We start from the raw sequence: 14,542 nt of genomic DNA on the forward strand, positions 1-14,542 counted from the left end.
AACTAAATAATCTTATACTAAAGAATGATTGGGTAAAACAGCAAATCATAGACATAATTAATAACTTCACCCAAGAAAATTACAATAATGAGACATATCAAAATGTGTGGGATACAGCCAAAGCAATAATAAGGGGAAGTTTTATATTTCTACAGGCCTACTTGCATAAAATAGAGGGACAACGAATTGGGCTTACAACTAAAATTGCTAGAAAAGGAACAAATTAAAAACCCCCAGACAAACACAAAACTTGAAATTCAAAAAATAAAAGGTGAGATTAATAAAATTGAAAGTAAAAAAACTATTGAATTAATAAAACTAAGACTTGGGTCTATGAAAAAACCAACAAAATAGACAAACCCTTAGTAAACCTGATTAAAAAAAGTAAAGAGAAAAAGCAAATTGTTAGTCTTGAAAATGAAAAGGGAGAACTCACCACTAATGAAGAGGAAATTAGAACAATAGTTAGGAGCTACTTTGCTCAACTTTATGCTGATAAATTCGATAAATGAAATGGAAGAATACCTTCAAAAATATAGCTTGCCCAGATTAATAGAGGAAGAAGTAAGTAGTCTAAATAGTCCCATCTCAGAAAAAGAAATAGAACAAGCTATTAACCAACTTCCTAAGAAAAAGTCCCCAGGACCAGATGGATTTACATGTGAATTCTACCAAACATTTAAAGAACAACTAACTCCAATGCTATGTAAACTATTTGAAAAAATAGGGGATGAAGGAGTTCTACCAAACTCCTTTTATGACACAGACATGGTACTGATACCTAAACCAGATAGATCGAAAACTGAGAAAGAAAACTATAGACCAATCTCCTTAATGAATATTGATGCTAAAATCTTAAATAAGATATTAGCAAATAGACTTCAGAAAATCATCCCCAGATAATACACTATGACCAAGTGGGATTTATACCAGGAATGCAGGGCTGGTTTAATATTAGGAAAACTATTAGTATAATTGACCATATTAATAATCAAATTAATAAAAACCATATTATCATCTCAATAGATGCAGAAAAAGCATTTGATAAAATCCAATATCCATTTCTACTAAAAATGCTTGAGAGAGTATAGGAATACATGGACTATTCCTTAAAATAATAACGAGCATATATTTAAAACCTTCAGTAAATATCATATGTAATAGCAATAAACTAGAACCTTTCCCTGTAAGATCAGGAGTGAAACAAGGTTGCCCACTATCACCATTACTATTCAATATAGTACTAGAAACTCTAGCCTCGGCAATAAGAGCCGAGAACGAGATTCAAGGAATTAGAGTAGGAAATGAGGAAATCAAATTATCCCTCTTTGCAGATGACATGATGGTATACTTAGAGAACCCCAAAGACTCTGCTAAAAAGCTATTAGAAATAATTCAGAATTTTAGCAAAGTTGCAGGATACAAAATAAATCCACATAAATCCTCAGCATTTTTATACATTACCAACACAATCCAACAGCAAGAGAAATTCCATTCAAAATAACAGTCGATAGTATAAAATATTTGGGAATATATCTACCAAAGGAGAGTCAGGAATCATATGAGCAATATTACAAAACACTTTCCACAAAAATAGTCAGATTTAAAAAATTGGAAAGACATTCAGTGCTCTTGGACAGGCCGAGCGAATATAATTAAGATGACAATACTCCCTAATCTATTTATTTAGTGCTATACCAATCAGACTTCCAAGAAACTATTTTAATGACCTAGAAAAAATAACAGAATTCATATGGAACAACAAAAGGTCGAGAATTTCAAGGGAAGTAATGAAAAAAAAAATTAAGTGAAGGTGGTCTAGCTGTACCTGATCTAGAACTGTATTATAAAGCAACAGTCACCAAAACCATTTAGTATTGGCTAAGAAATAGACTAGTTGATCAGAGGAATAGATTAGGTTCACAGGACAAGAGAGTGAATAAAAATAGCAATCTAGTGTTTGACAAACCCAAAGATCCCAAATTTTGGGATAAGAATTCATTATTTGACAAAAACTGCTGGGAAAACTGGAAATTAGTATGGCAGAAACTAGGCATGGACCCACATTTAACACCACATACTAAGATTAGATCAAAATGGGTCCAAGATTTAGGCATAAAGAACGAAATCATAAATAAATTGGAGGAACATGGGATGGTTTACCTCTCGGACTTGTGGAGGAGGAAGGAGTTTGTGTCCAAGGGAGAACTAGAGACCATTATTGATCACAAAATAGAAAATTTTGATCACACCAAATTAAAAAGTTTCTGCAGAAACAAAACTAATGCAAACAAGATTAGAAGGGAAGTAACAAATTGGGAAAACATTTTTACAGTTAAAGGTTCTGATAAAGGCCTCATCTCCAAAATATACAGAGAATTGACTTTAATTTATAAGAAATCAAGCCATTCTCCAATTGATAAATGGTCAAAGGATATGAACAGACAATTTTCAGATGATGAAATTAAAACTATTTCCACTCATATGAAAGAGTGTTCCAAATCACTATTGATCAGAGAAATGCAAATTAAGACAACTCTGAGATATCATTACACACCTGTCAGATTGGCTAAGATGACAGGAACAAATAATGATGAATGTTGGAGGGGCTGTGGGAAAACTGGGACACTGATGCATTGTTGGTGGAGTTGTGAAAGAATCCAACCATTCTGGAGAGCAATCTGGAATTATGCCCAAAAAGTTATCAAAATGTGCATACCCTTTGACCCAGCCATACTACTACTGGGCTTATATCCCAAGGAAATACTAAAGAAGGGAAAGGGACCTGTATGTGCCAAAATGTTTGTGGCATCTCTTCATAGTGGCTAGAAGCTGGAAAATGAATGGATGTCCATCAATTGGAGAATGGTTGGGTAAATTATGGTATATGAATGTTATGGAATATTATTATTCTGTAAGAAATGACCAACAGGAGGAATACAGAGAGGCTTGGAGAGACTTACATCAACTGATGCTGAGTGAAAAGAGCAGAACTAGGGGATCAATATACACTTCAAGAATGATACTGAATGAGGATGTATTCTGATGGAAGTGGATATCTTCAACATAGAGAAGAGCTAATGCAGTTCCAATTGATCAATGATGTACTGAATCAGCTACATCCAGAAAAGGAACACTGGGGAATGAGTGTAAACTGTGAGCATTGTTTTTTGTTTTGTTTTGTTTTGTTTCTCTTCCCAGGTTATTTTTACCTTGTGAATACAATCCTTCCTTTGCAACAACAACAACAACAAAATTCGGTTCTGCACATATATATTGTACCTAGGATATACTATAAGATATTTAATATGTATGGGAATGTCTGCCATCCAGGGGAGGAGGTGGAAGAAAGGAGGGGAAAAACTAGGAACAGAAGGGAGTACAAGGGATAATGTTGTAAAAAAAAAAATTACCTATGCATATGTACTGCCAAAGAAAATGTTATAATTATAAAAATTAATAAAAAAAAATAAAACGAGTAAAGTATAAGGAAAATTGAAGAAGGAAATACTAAAACAAACAAACAAATATATATATATATATATATATATATATATATATATATATATATGTATGTATGTATAAGTTTAATGGAAATCACTTGCCCTAATAAAGAAGAAAAGACCCTAACTAATGACTTTCTGAGCAGAAACTTGTCTTTCCAATAGGAGAGGGATGGAAGCAAAAGGCAATACTAAACTTTTTTGGTAAAATATTGGAAAAAAATTTAGACAAGTATAAGAAGTACCATTTTCTAAAACAGAGGGAATAGAAAGTAAAATCAGTTGAATTAGATCTTCTCTTTGTTGAAGATATCCATTTCCATCAGAATACATCCTCATATAGTATCATTGTTGGAGTGTACAGTGATCTCCTGGTTCTGCTCATTTCACTCAGCATCAGTTGATGTAAGTCTCTCCAAACCTCTCTGTATTCCTCCTGTTTGTCATTTCTTACAGAGCAATAATATTCCATAACATTCATATACCATAATTAACCCAACCATTCTCCAATTGATGGGCATCTGTTCATTTTCCAGTTTCTAGCCACTACAAAATGGGCTGCCACATTTTGGCACATACAGGTCCCTTTCCCTTCTTTAGTATTTCTTTGGGATATAAGCCCAGTAGCAGCACTGCTGGATCAAAGGGTATGCACAGTTTGATAACTTTTTGGGCATAATTCCAGATTGCTCTCCAGAATGGTTGGATCTGTTCACAATTCCACCAACAATGTATCAGTGTCCCAGTTTTCCCACAGCCCCTCCAACATTCATCGTTATTTGTTCCTGTCATCTTAGCCAATCTGACAGGTGTGTAATGATATCTCAGAGTTGTCTTAATTTGCATTTCTCTGATCAATAGTGATTTGGAACACTCTTTCATATGAGTGGAAATAGTTTTAATTTCATCATCTGAAAATTGTCTGTCCATATCCTTTGACCATTTATCAATGGAGAATAGCTTATTTCTTATAAATTAGAGTCAGTTCTCTATATATTTTGGAGATGAGGCCTTTATCAGAACCTTTAAGTGTAAAAATGTTTTCCCAATTTGTTACTTCCCTTCTAATCTTGTTTGCATTAGTTTTGTTTCTGCAGAAACTTTTTAATTTGGTGTAATCAAAATTTTCTATTTTGTGATCAATAATGATCTCTAGTTCTCCTTTGGTCACAAATTCCTTCCTCCTCCACAAGTCTGAGAGGTAAACCATCCCATGTTCCTCCAATTTATTTATGATTTCGTTCTTTATGCCTAAATCTTGGACCCATTTTGATCTTATCTTAGTATGTGGTATTAAATGTGAGTCCATGCCTAGTTTCTGCCATACTAATTCCAGTTTTCCCAGCAGTTTTTGTCAAATAATGAATTCTTATCCCAAAATTTGGGATCTTTGGGTTTGTCAAACACTAGATTGCTATTTTTATTCCCTATCTTGTCCTGTGAACCTAACCTATTCCACTGATCAACTAGTCTATTTCTTAGCCAAAGCAAATGGTTTTGGTGACTGCTGCTTCATAATACAGTTCTAGATCAGGTACAGCTAGGCCACCTTCATCTGATTTTTTTTTTTTTTCATTAATTCCCTTGAAATTCTCGACCTTTTGTTGTTCCATATGAATTCTGTTGTTATTTTTTTCTAGGTCATTAAAATAGTTTCTTGGGAGTCTGATTGGTATAGTGTTAGGATTACTAAGTGAGAACTCGGGTTGTCTGGATAGTGACAAGGTGAGAATTCAGGTTGGACAATTATAAGGTGAGAACTCAGGTTGACTTGATGGAAGGAGCAGGCTCATTGGCTGAGGTGGTTCTTCCCAGAAGCCCTTGCATTATCCCACGCCCATTCTCTGGGAGGATAAAAGAGACAGCATTGGGCCCAGAGAGCAGATCGGCCTGGAGAAGGATAAGAGCTGGAGGAGATTCAGAGCCAGGATTCAAGAAGAAGACTCTGCATTGCATCAGGCTTGACGGGGCTCTCTGCAGGAAGGGAAGTCACTTCTCTGGACAAGAGTTAACAGCAACTGCCTGGAGACAATGGTTCGTTACAGGAAGAAGAATCTGTCAGAGAGATTTGAGTAGAAGACACAGCAGATCTCTTCCCAGAGAGTGATCCTGCAGCTACTGGAGACGACAGCTCGTTACATTTGGCGCCCAATGTGGGGCAAGGACTTTTGCTTATCCTGACAAGAGGATCTAGACCAGACCTTTGCAATTTGGCGCCCGAACAGGGACAAAACAAAGGTCTGGTCTAGCTCCTCTTGTCAGGATAAGCAAAAGTCCTTGCCCCACGTGTGGACGCCAATTGTAACGAGCTGTCGTCTCTAGAAGCTGCCGGATCACTCTCTGGGAAGAGATCTGCTGTGTCTTCTACTCAAATCTCTCCGACAGATTCTTCTTCCTGTAACGAACCGTTGTCTCCAGGCAGTTGCTGTTAACTCTTGTCCAGAGAAGTGACTTCCCTTCCTGCAGGGAGCCCCGTCAAGCCTGATGCAATGCAGAGTCTAAATCAAAAGAAAGGGGGAGATGTTAGGATTACTAAGTGAGAACTCGGGTTGTCTGGATAGTGACAAGGTGAGAATTCAGGTTGGACAATTACAAGGTGAGAACTCAGGTTGACTTGATGGAAGGAGCAGGCTCATTGGCTGAGGTGGTTCTTCCCAGAAGCCCTTGCATTATCCCACGCCCATTCTCTGGGAGGATAAAAGAGACAGCATTGGGCCCAGAGAGCAGATCGGCCTGGAGAAGGATAAGAGCTGGAGGAGATTCAGAGCCAGGATTCAAGGAAAAGACTCTGCATTGCATCAGGCTTGACGGGGCTCTCTGCAGGAAGGGAAGTCACTTCTCTGGACAAGAGTTAACAGCAACTGCCTGGAGACAATGGTTCGTTACAGGAAGAAGAATCTGTCAGAGAGATTTGAGTAGAAGACACAGCAGATCTCTTCCCAGAGAGTGATCCTGCAGCTTCTGGAGACGACAGCTCGTTACAGTATAGCACTAAATAAATAGATTAGTTTAGGGGGTATTGTCATCTTTATTATATTCACTCGGCCTATCCAAGAGCACTTAATGTCTTTCTAGCTATTAAGACTAGTATCTTCTATATATGGCGTAGTATCATATATATGCAGGTATGTACGTATATGCATCAGTATCTTTTATATATATACACACTAGTATCATTTATATATTCGTATATATGTATATACACTAATATCTTATGTATATGGAATAATGTCACATATATGCAAATGTGTATGTATATGTATGTATATGCACTAATAACTCACATATATAACATCACATATATTTATATATTTATATGTACTACTATCATATGCTATATGCATATATCATGTATATGAAGGTGTGTATATATATATATATATATATATATGTATATATATATATTTGCAATAATATCATGTGTATTTGCCCTAGTATTACATATATAAAGATATACATGTATATGCACTAGTATCTTATGTATATGGACTAGTATCACATATATGAAAGTGGATGTGTATATGCACTAGTATCTTAAGAATATGTACTAGTATCATATATATGCAGGTATATATGTATATGCACCAGTATCTTTTTATATGGACTAGCTTCATGTATATGAAGGTACGTATATGTGTATATGTATGTGTGTGTATATTATACATGAATATCTTATGTATATTTATATGTACCACTATATTAGACATATGGATTGGTATCACATATGTGCAGGTGTGTATATGTATATGTATACGTATACATATACATATATTTACACACATATACATATATATATATACATACGCACTATATATGTGTGTGTATATATGTGTGTATATCTATATCTATATCTATATATACATACACACATGTATGTGTGTGTGCATCAGTAACTTATTTATATAGACTAGTATCACGTATATGTATATGCACCAGTATATTATATATATGGAGTAGTATCACATGCATCACATATATGCAGGCATGTATGTATATGCATTCTTATCTTACATATATTCAGTAGAATCACATATATGAAAGTATATATGTATTTGTACTAGTATCATGTGTTTGCATTGGTATCATATATATAAAGGTGGATGAGTATATACACTAGTATTTTAAGTATATAGACTAGTATCACATATATGCAGGCATATGCATATGCACCAATATCTTATGTATATGGACTAACATCATATATATGCATCAGTAACTTATACATATACATACACACACACACAACACACACACACACAAAGCTTAGAACATTAGTACCACCTACTCCCCTTCCCCCATAAACAAATTAAATTACAATGGTATGGCTGGATCTGCCCAGCAGAATAAAACCAGTAGAGACTGAAAATGAGTTAGCAAGACTGGGGATACTATAATACAAGTAAGATATTCAGGAACATATATGTTTATGTGTATATATTACACACACATATACATATATATGTATATGTGTGTGTGTGTGTACACACATGCAAATATGATGTGGCTGATGTAACAAATGATGTGGCACCTGGTAATGTGCTTTAGGAGATGTACCAAATATTGGGGTTTAGTCATCTGAAAAATTTGCAGTGGCCATTCACTTTGGCAAAAGATAGGTTTATTTACAGACAAAATGAAGAAATACAATAGACACCAGGAATGGTAAATATGAAATAGAGTTGAAAGAACATAGAAAGGTGTTTTAATAATTATTGATGGAAAAGACATGTTTTTTAATGGAACTCACAATACCCAGGAGAAAGGGAACACCCCATGAGTTTGGGGCATGCCCTTAGCTGGCAGGCTAAATCCTGAAAGGGACTTAGCCCCCTAAAAGAGTTAGTTGGCCATAAGGAGGAGAAGTGGAGTTAGGAGAGCTATCGCATGGCTTGGAGGAGGGGCAAGGGGAAAGACACCATGAGACAGAATGTCTTGGTAGGCTGATCCAAGGAGGGCAATAAACACGGCATGGGCCATAAGCAGATTTATAAAGAAAATTTAACCTCAGGATCATGACTGGGATTTCTGATAGGACATAGCAATATGAGGTTGCCCAACACCTCCCAGAGGCTTGACATAACTTGGATTTCTGACTGGATGACCTCCACAGAGAGTGGGACCATGGAGCTAAACTGATCTCTATCAGCCTTTTCTTTGCTTGCCCCAGGGAACTATCAGTGCTTCAGTTTTTCTCTGCCAACCACATCCACCATTCAGAACCTCATCACATAGACATGTTTACATACACACATACACACACATATATATATATATATATATATATATATACATATACATACATACATACATACATACATTCATACATAGGAAAGCCTAATCCTCTCATCCTGTCATCTTTGGTGTCTAATTCTTTTAAACATTTTGGTACATGTATCTTTGGTCACCTAAGCACTCTTTTTACTATTTACAATGTTACCATCCTTACCTCCCTTCTTGCTAAATTTGATTCTTCCAGGCTCCAAATGATTTACCTTCAAATGATGGCCAACACTGGATACCATCCAAATTCTGATGTGAGACTTTGCACTCACTGGATACTACCTCCACCAGCTTCTGCGTCTTCAAACTCATCACCCCTTCAAGGAGGCCTCATGAGGCAGGAATAATTATATGTCCAATTTCTTCAAGAAGCAACTTCAAAAGCCAAGACAATTGCCTCATATCTCAAAAGATTTTGGATCCCATTTATTTGAAGGGGGCATTGATGGGGTGAATGGACTCTAGCAAAAGATTATGTCCTTGGCAGCAACCAAGTGGGGCCCCAGGGAGGAACAAACAAACTGATCATGTAGAATTATACAGTCAGAGCTATCCTTTACTAATGCCCATATTACTTAACATAATCTGGAGGTTAAGCAATAGATGTCATCTCCTGATGGTTACTAAGATGACAGATTGATTTACTGAGATACACAATTAGCATAGCTTTTGGGTTCTTTCCCAGAAAAGTTACCACCTCTCCTTTTGTAAGTTCCCTCCCCTAGGGAGCTTAGTCTGCTTAATAGTGTATAAATATAAAGCTTTGTCCCTTGACTTGGAGATGGTCTGAGTCTGTGTTAGAAAGTTTAAAATTAGACTTCTTAGAAGAAATTAAGAACAATAAAATATTTAAGTGGAATTTAATCAAATATGTGATAGAACTATTCAACTGCTTTACAGCAGGGAGAATAGTGATAAATGAAGAATTGTAAAAGTGTCTTGAGTGCTAGACCCTCCTCCCCTCTATTACTTATACCAGCAATATGATTTTGGCCAATTCATTTAACCTTTCTAGCTCTCACTTGTTTTATAGTATCTTATATCTGGAAGGCAGAAACTGAACAAGATGAGCTCTTTTGTTCTTTCCATTTCCAAGAGTGATGAGTCACAAAATAAGGCATTACATTTATTTCTAACATAATATTATGTCATGGATTATGGCAAGGTACAGTCAGAATGGTTCTCATTTCTGCAAACCTTAAAGCAATATATAGATGTTAATTGTCTTTATTTTTACAGTTCTTATATCATTCCTATTAATGACTGTAGTATTCAAGAACCTATATGATTTAGACTTCAGTCTACCTTTCCACAAGCTCTATCATCTGCTATTCATATGCAACCATGCTTTTGTCAAGCTGGATTCACTATTTTTAGAGACTGCCTTGTGATTTCCCATCTAAAATAATGGCCTTTAACAACTTCCTCCCCACTCCTTTCTCTTTCTCCCTCCCCCCCCCCTATTTTTTTTTTTTTAAGCTGGCACAATTTACTTTTTTGTCCTATGTGGTTATCATTTTTGATTTCTTGAAATATAGCTCTGAAAATACAGGCTTTAAAAAAAAACCTTTGTATTTTAAATGGAGTTTCTTGATTCCACCTTTAAACCCAAATCACTCTGGCTTTCATTGAATGATTAATAGGTTTTGATGGCTTAGAACGAATGTAAATAGCAACAGTTTTCTGTTCTGGCTAGAAAGTCTGAGGGCCTTTTCCTACAAGATATCTTTGTGATCCTAATTGAGTCCTCTTTTATCTCACCTCTTAGCCAGCCTTAGTCATTGAATGGGCATGGCCTCAGACCAACTGAGACTGGAGGGGGGAACCTTAATTTAGAAAGGCCAAGGTCACCCATTGCATCCTGGATCATTGCCAGTAGTCTCTGATGACTCTGGAGGAGATAGTGAGGCTGATGATTTTGAGCAGCTGTGCCCCACTCATATCCAAAAGGAAGGACAAACAGGAACAGTTTCACTAAGTTTTATTGTAATGAAGGGAGGAAATTTGGGATAGGGTAGAGTAGGGCTTACAAAATACTGAAATAATTGTTTGAGATAAAAACAAACACAATCTCATTATTCAGGTTAGCCTTGGATTGTGTTCTTTTTCTGTGTGTTGAGGTATATTTCTTCCTTTTATGATGTAGACCCTGACCTTTAAGGTTATCTTTTTTTTTTTTTTTTTTTTTTTTTATTCTATTCACTCTTTGCAAGGTCAAGAGATAGAGATTTTTAGAGCCACCTTTGGAGAAATAAGGTTCTTTTATGCTTAGATTTACTACTTTTGGCTTTCTTTCTTAATTTGGCCGCTTAATACAAGAGGACTAGAGCAAAGCTTTATTTTGGTGTTGAAATAATTAGTTTCTAATAAATGTAAAATGTCACCACATATATACAGATAGTCTGGTCTCCTGACATATGTCTGTAAAATGCACCAGTGTATATATATTCTGACTCTCTGTCTCTCTTTTTCTCTTTCCTCTACTCTCTCCTCTTTTCCCCTCCAGTGGCTCAATGTATAGAGCATTAGGCCTCCAATGAGACATTTATATAGCACATAGCACAGTGCTTGATATATATCTGCTCATTAAATGCTTGCTTCCTTTCTCATTTTTTCCTTCCCTATATAGCAACTGTTTCCCTCCTACATCTCAACTGTTTTTTTCAGTACTCTTTTATGTAATATTATATATTATAGTTACCTGTATCAGTAGCTCAAATTTCTTTTTCAAACTATGAACTTCATGAAGGCTGTAATATGGATTTTGTATTTCTCTCATTGCCTAATACTGTTAACACTAAGTGGCTTAGTAAGTGCTTGTTAAATGAATGTTGTGGAGGCTTAAGGCTAAGTTGTTGATCCTTCAAGAGTCTTAACTAAATTCTCCTTTTACTGCCATCATCTGGCCAGGACTGAAGAACTAAAAGCCTCAGACAAACTGAAACCCATGAAAAAACTTTTTTTAGAAAGGCCTAGTCAACCATGGCATCCTTCATGTCACTCTCCTTCACCCCCTCTGAAATGAAAAAGAGGCTCTTCTTCTTGCCATTCCAGCTATTCTTGAGAGGTTTCCCTTTCTGTTATCCCCACTTTCTTACTTTTCTGGACTTGCTATTTATTGGCTACTTCCCTAATGTTTAGAGATATGTTGTGGTCTATTCCTTCCTCAAAAAATCCTCACCCAATATACTTATCTCTGATAATTATCATCTTATATCTCTCCTTTCTTTCATGGCTAAACTCCTTCAGATAACTATAATAGGTATCTCTTCCACTTTACTCTTCCTATCTGACTGGTCTTTCTGAGTCTACTTTGCTAGATTTCACCCAGGTAATGCCCACTAACTGTGTGGGCAGTGAGGACTTTGTCTTGGGCTCTCTTCCCCATATGTTGATTTCATTAATTCCTATAGAGTCAATTATGATCTCTATGCTAATGGTTCTCAGATTTATTTATACAGCCCTGATCTCCAATCTCATAACTAAGAAGGTTCCAACTTCCTGTTGTGTTAGGATGATATGGGCAGGAACTTGAGACAAGGTACTTAGTTCACACCTTTAAAGGAGTTTATACCTTTAAAGGGGTTCACACATTAGACTTCACACCTTTAAGAGAGCATACTTTTAAGGAGCTCCCAGCCCTTTTCATAGTGGCTAGAAACTGGAAAATGAATGGATGTCCATCAATTGGAGAATGGTTGGGTAAATTATGGTATATGAATGTTATGGAATATTATTGTTCTGTAAGAAATGACCAGCAGGAGGAATACAGAGAGGTTTGGAGAGACTTACATCAACTGATGCTGAGTGAAACGAGCAGAACCAGGGGATCATTATACACTTCAACAATGATACTGTACGAGGATGTATTCTGATGGAAGTGGATATCTTCAACATAGAGAAGAGCTAATGCAGTTCCAATTGATCAATGATGGACAGAATCAGCTACATCCAGAAAAGGAACACTGGGAAATGAGTGTAAACTGTGAGCATTGTTTTTTTTGTTTTTCTTCCCAGATTATCTTTTACCTTCCGAATACAATCCTTCCTTTGCAACAACAACAAAATTCGGTTCTGCACGTATATATTGTACCTAGGATATACTATAAGATATTTAATATGTATGGGAATGCCTGCCATCTAGGGGAGGGGATGGAGGGAAGGAGGGGAAAAATTTGGAACAGAAGGGAGTACAAGGGATAATGTTGTAAAAAAAAAAAAAAAAATTACCTATGCATATGTACTGTCAAAGAAAATGTAATAATTATAAAAATTAATTTAAAAAAAGAATGTAAAATAAATCTTTTCTGAATTTAAAAAAAATTCGGAACAGAAGGCAGTACAAGGGATAATGTTGTAAAAAAAATTACCTATGCATATGTACTGTCAAAAAAAAGTTATAATTATAAAAATCAATAAAAAATGCATATTAATAAAAAAAAAAAGAGTACCCACAAGCCCATTCTCTGGGAGAATATAAGGAGCCAAGATTTAGTGGGGAGAGTCAGTCTGTATTCAGTTAAGGAAAGGATTTCCGGGGAGAACTTAAGGGGACTTTGGAGAGAGGACTTTGGGAGATTCAGGGCCAAAGAGAATTTTGGGAGATTCACAACCAGGATTGACTTCTGGGAAACCCACAATCCCACATTGGTGGAGGCAGAATCTGATTCATTCCAACTTTGATGTTCGTGTTGGCTGAAGACACTTGGACAAGAGCTCTCGGGAATCAAAGAGAGAGAGAGAGAGAGGCCTCAAAGAAAGTTAGCCAAGCCCCAAGTGAAGGAGACAAGACTTGAAGGAGAAAATAAAGGATCTGGAGATAAGATTTGGAAAGAGGCAGTAAAGGACTTTAACTCTTGGCTATATTTTGGGATTATTGAACTGAACTGAAACCAAGGCTGCCTCCAGAAGGTCCCCAAGAAACCTGCTCCCAGAGAACAATTGTTTCACATGGTAAATGAGCTGGAGAAGGAAATGGCAAACCATTCCAGCATTTTTGCCAAAAAGAGCACAAATGGGGTCATGAAGAACTGAATGTAACTGAAATGACTGAAAAATCCTGTCTGTCTCAAGAGCTTGAATTCTATCCACTACCAGGGTTTCTCAAACTATGGCCTTCGAGCCAGATGCGGCCCACTGAGGATGTTTATGCAGCTGGCAGGGTTATGGCAAATGGGCTGAGGGGAGGAGACAGAGTGTGAGGTTTTTTTTTTACTACAGTCTGGTCCTCCAACAGTCTGAGGGACAGTGAACTGGCCCCGATTTTAAAAGTCTGAGGACCACTGCAAGCTATTAGCAATAATGGTATCTTTTGTTTTCCTATCACTTTCTTTTGTTTCCCAGGATATCTCTCTCATTTCTTTTAGGCAACTATTCCTTATAACAAGATGAAATATTAAAAATTCTGATATACTAAACAGTCCAAAAACTGACAGTTTTCAGTACCCATAGTTTTCACCTCTTTGCAAAGATGAGTGGAAAGGCATTGTCTTCTCTCTTCTTCTGGGCCAAGGTGATTTTTTTTATCTGGATTTTTCCATTTGCACAGTTATAGTCATTGTATATGCTGTCTTTCTGATTCTGTTTCATTTTACATCAGTTCGTATCTTCTCATTCATTTCTGAAATCTTTGTACCGTTTCTCATGGTTCATTACATTAATTTATCATAATTTCTTTAGCAACTCCTTGATAGATGGGCATCTTTGACTCTAGGCTTTTTTCTATTATACAAAGGACTACTAAAAATATTTGGTATCAA

This window comes from Sminthopsis crassicaudata, chromosome 3, assembly GCF_048593235.1.
Source record: "Sminthopsis crassicaudata isolate SCR6 chromosome 3, ASM4859323v1, whole genome shotgun sequence".
Taxonomy (NCBI): Eukaryota; Metazoa; Chordata; class Mammalia; order Dasyuromorphia; family Dasyuridae; genus Sminthopsis; species Sminthopsis crassicaudata.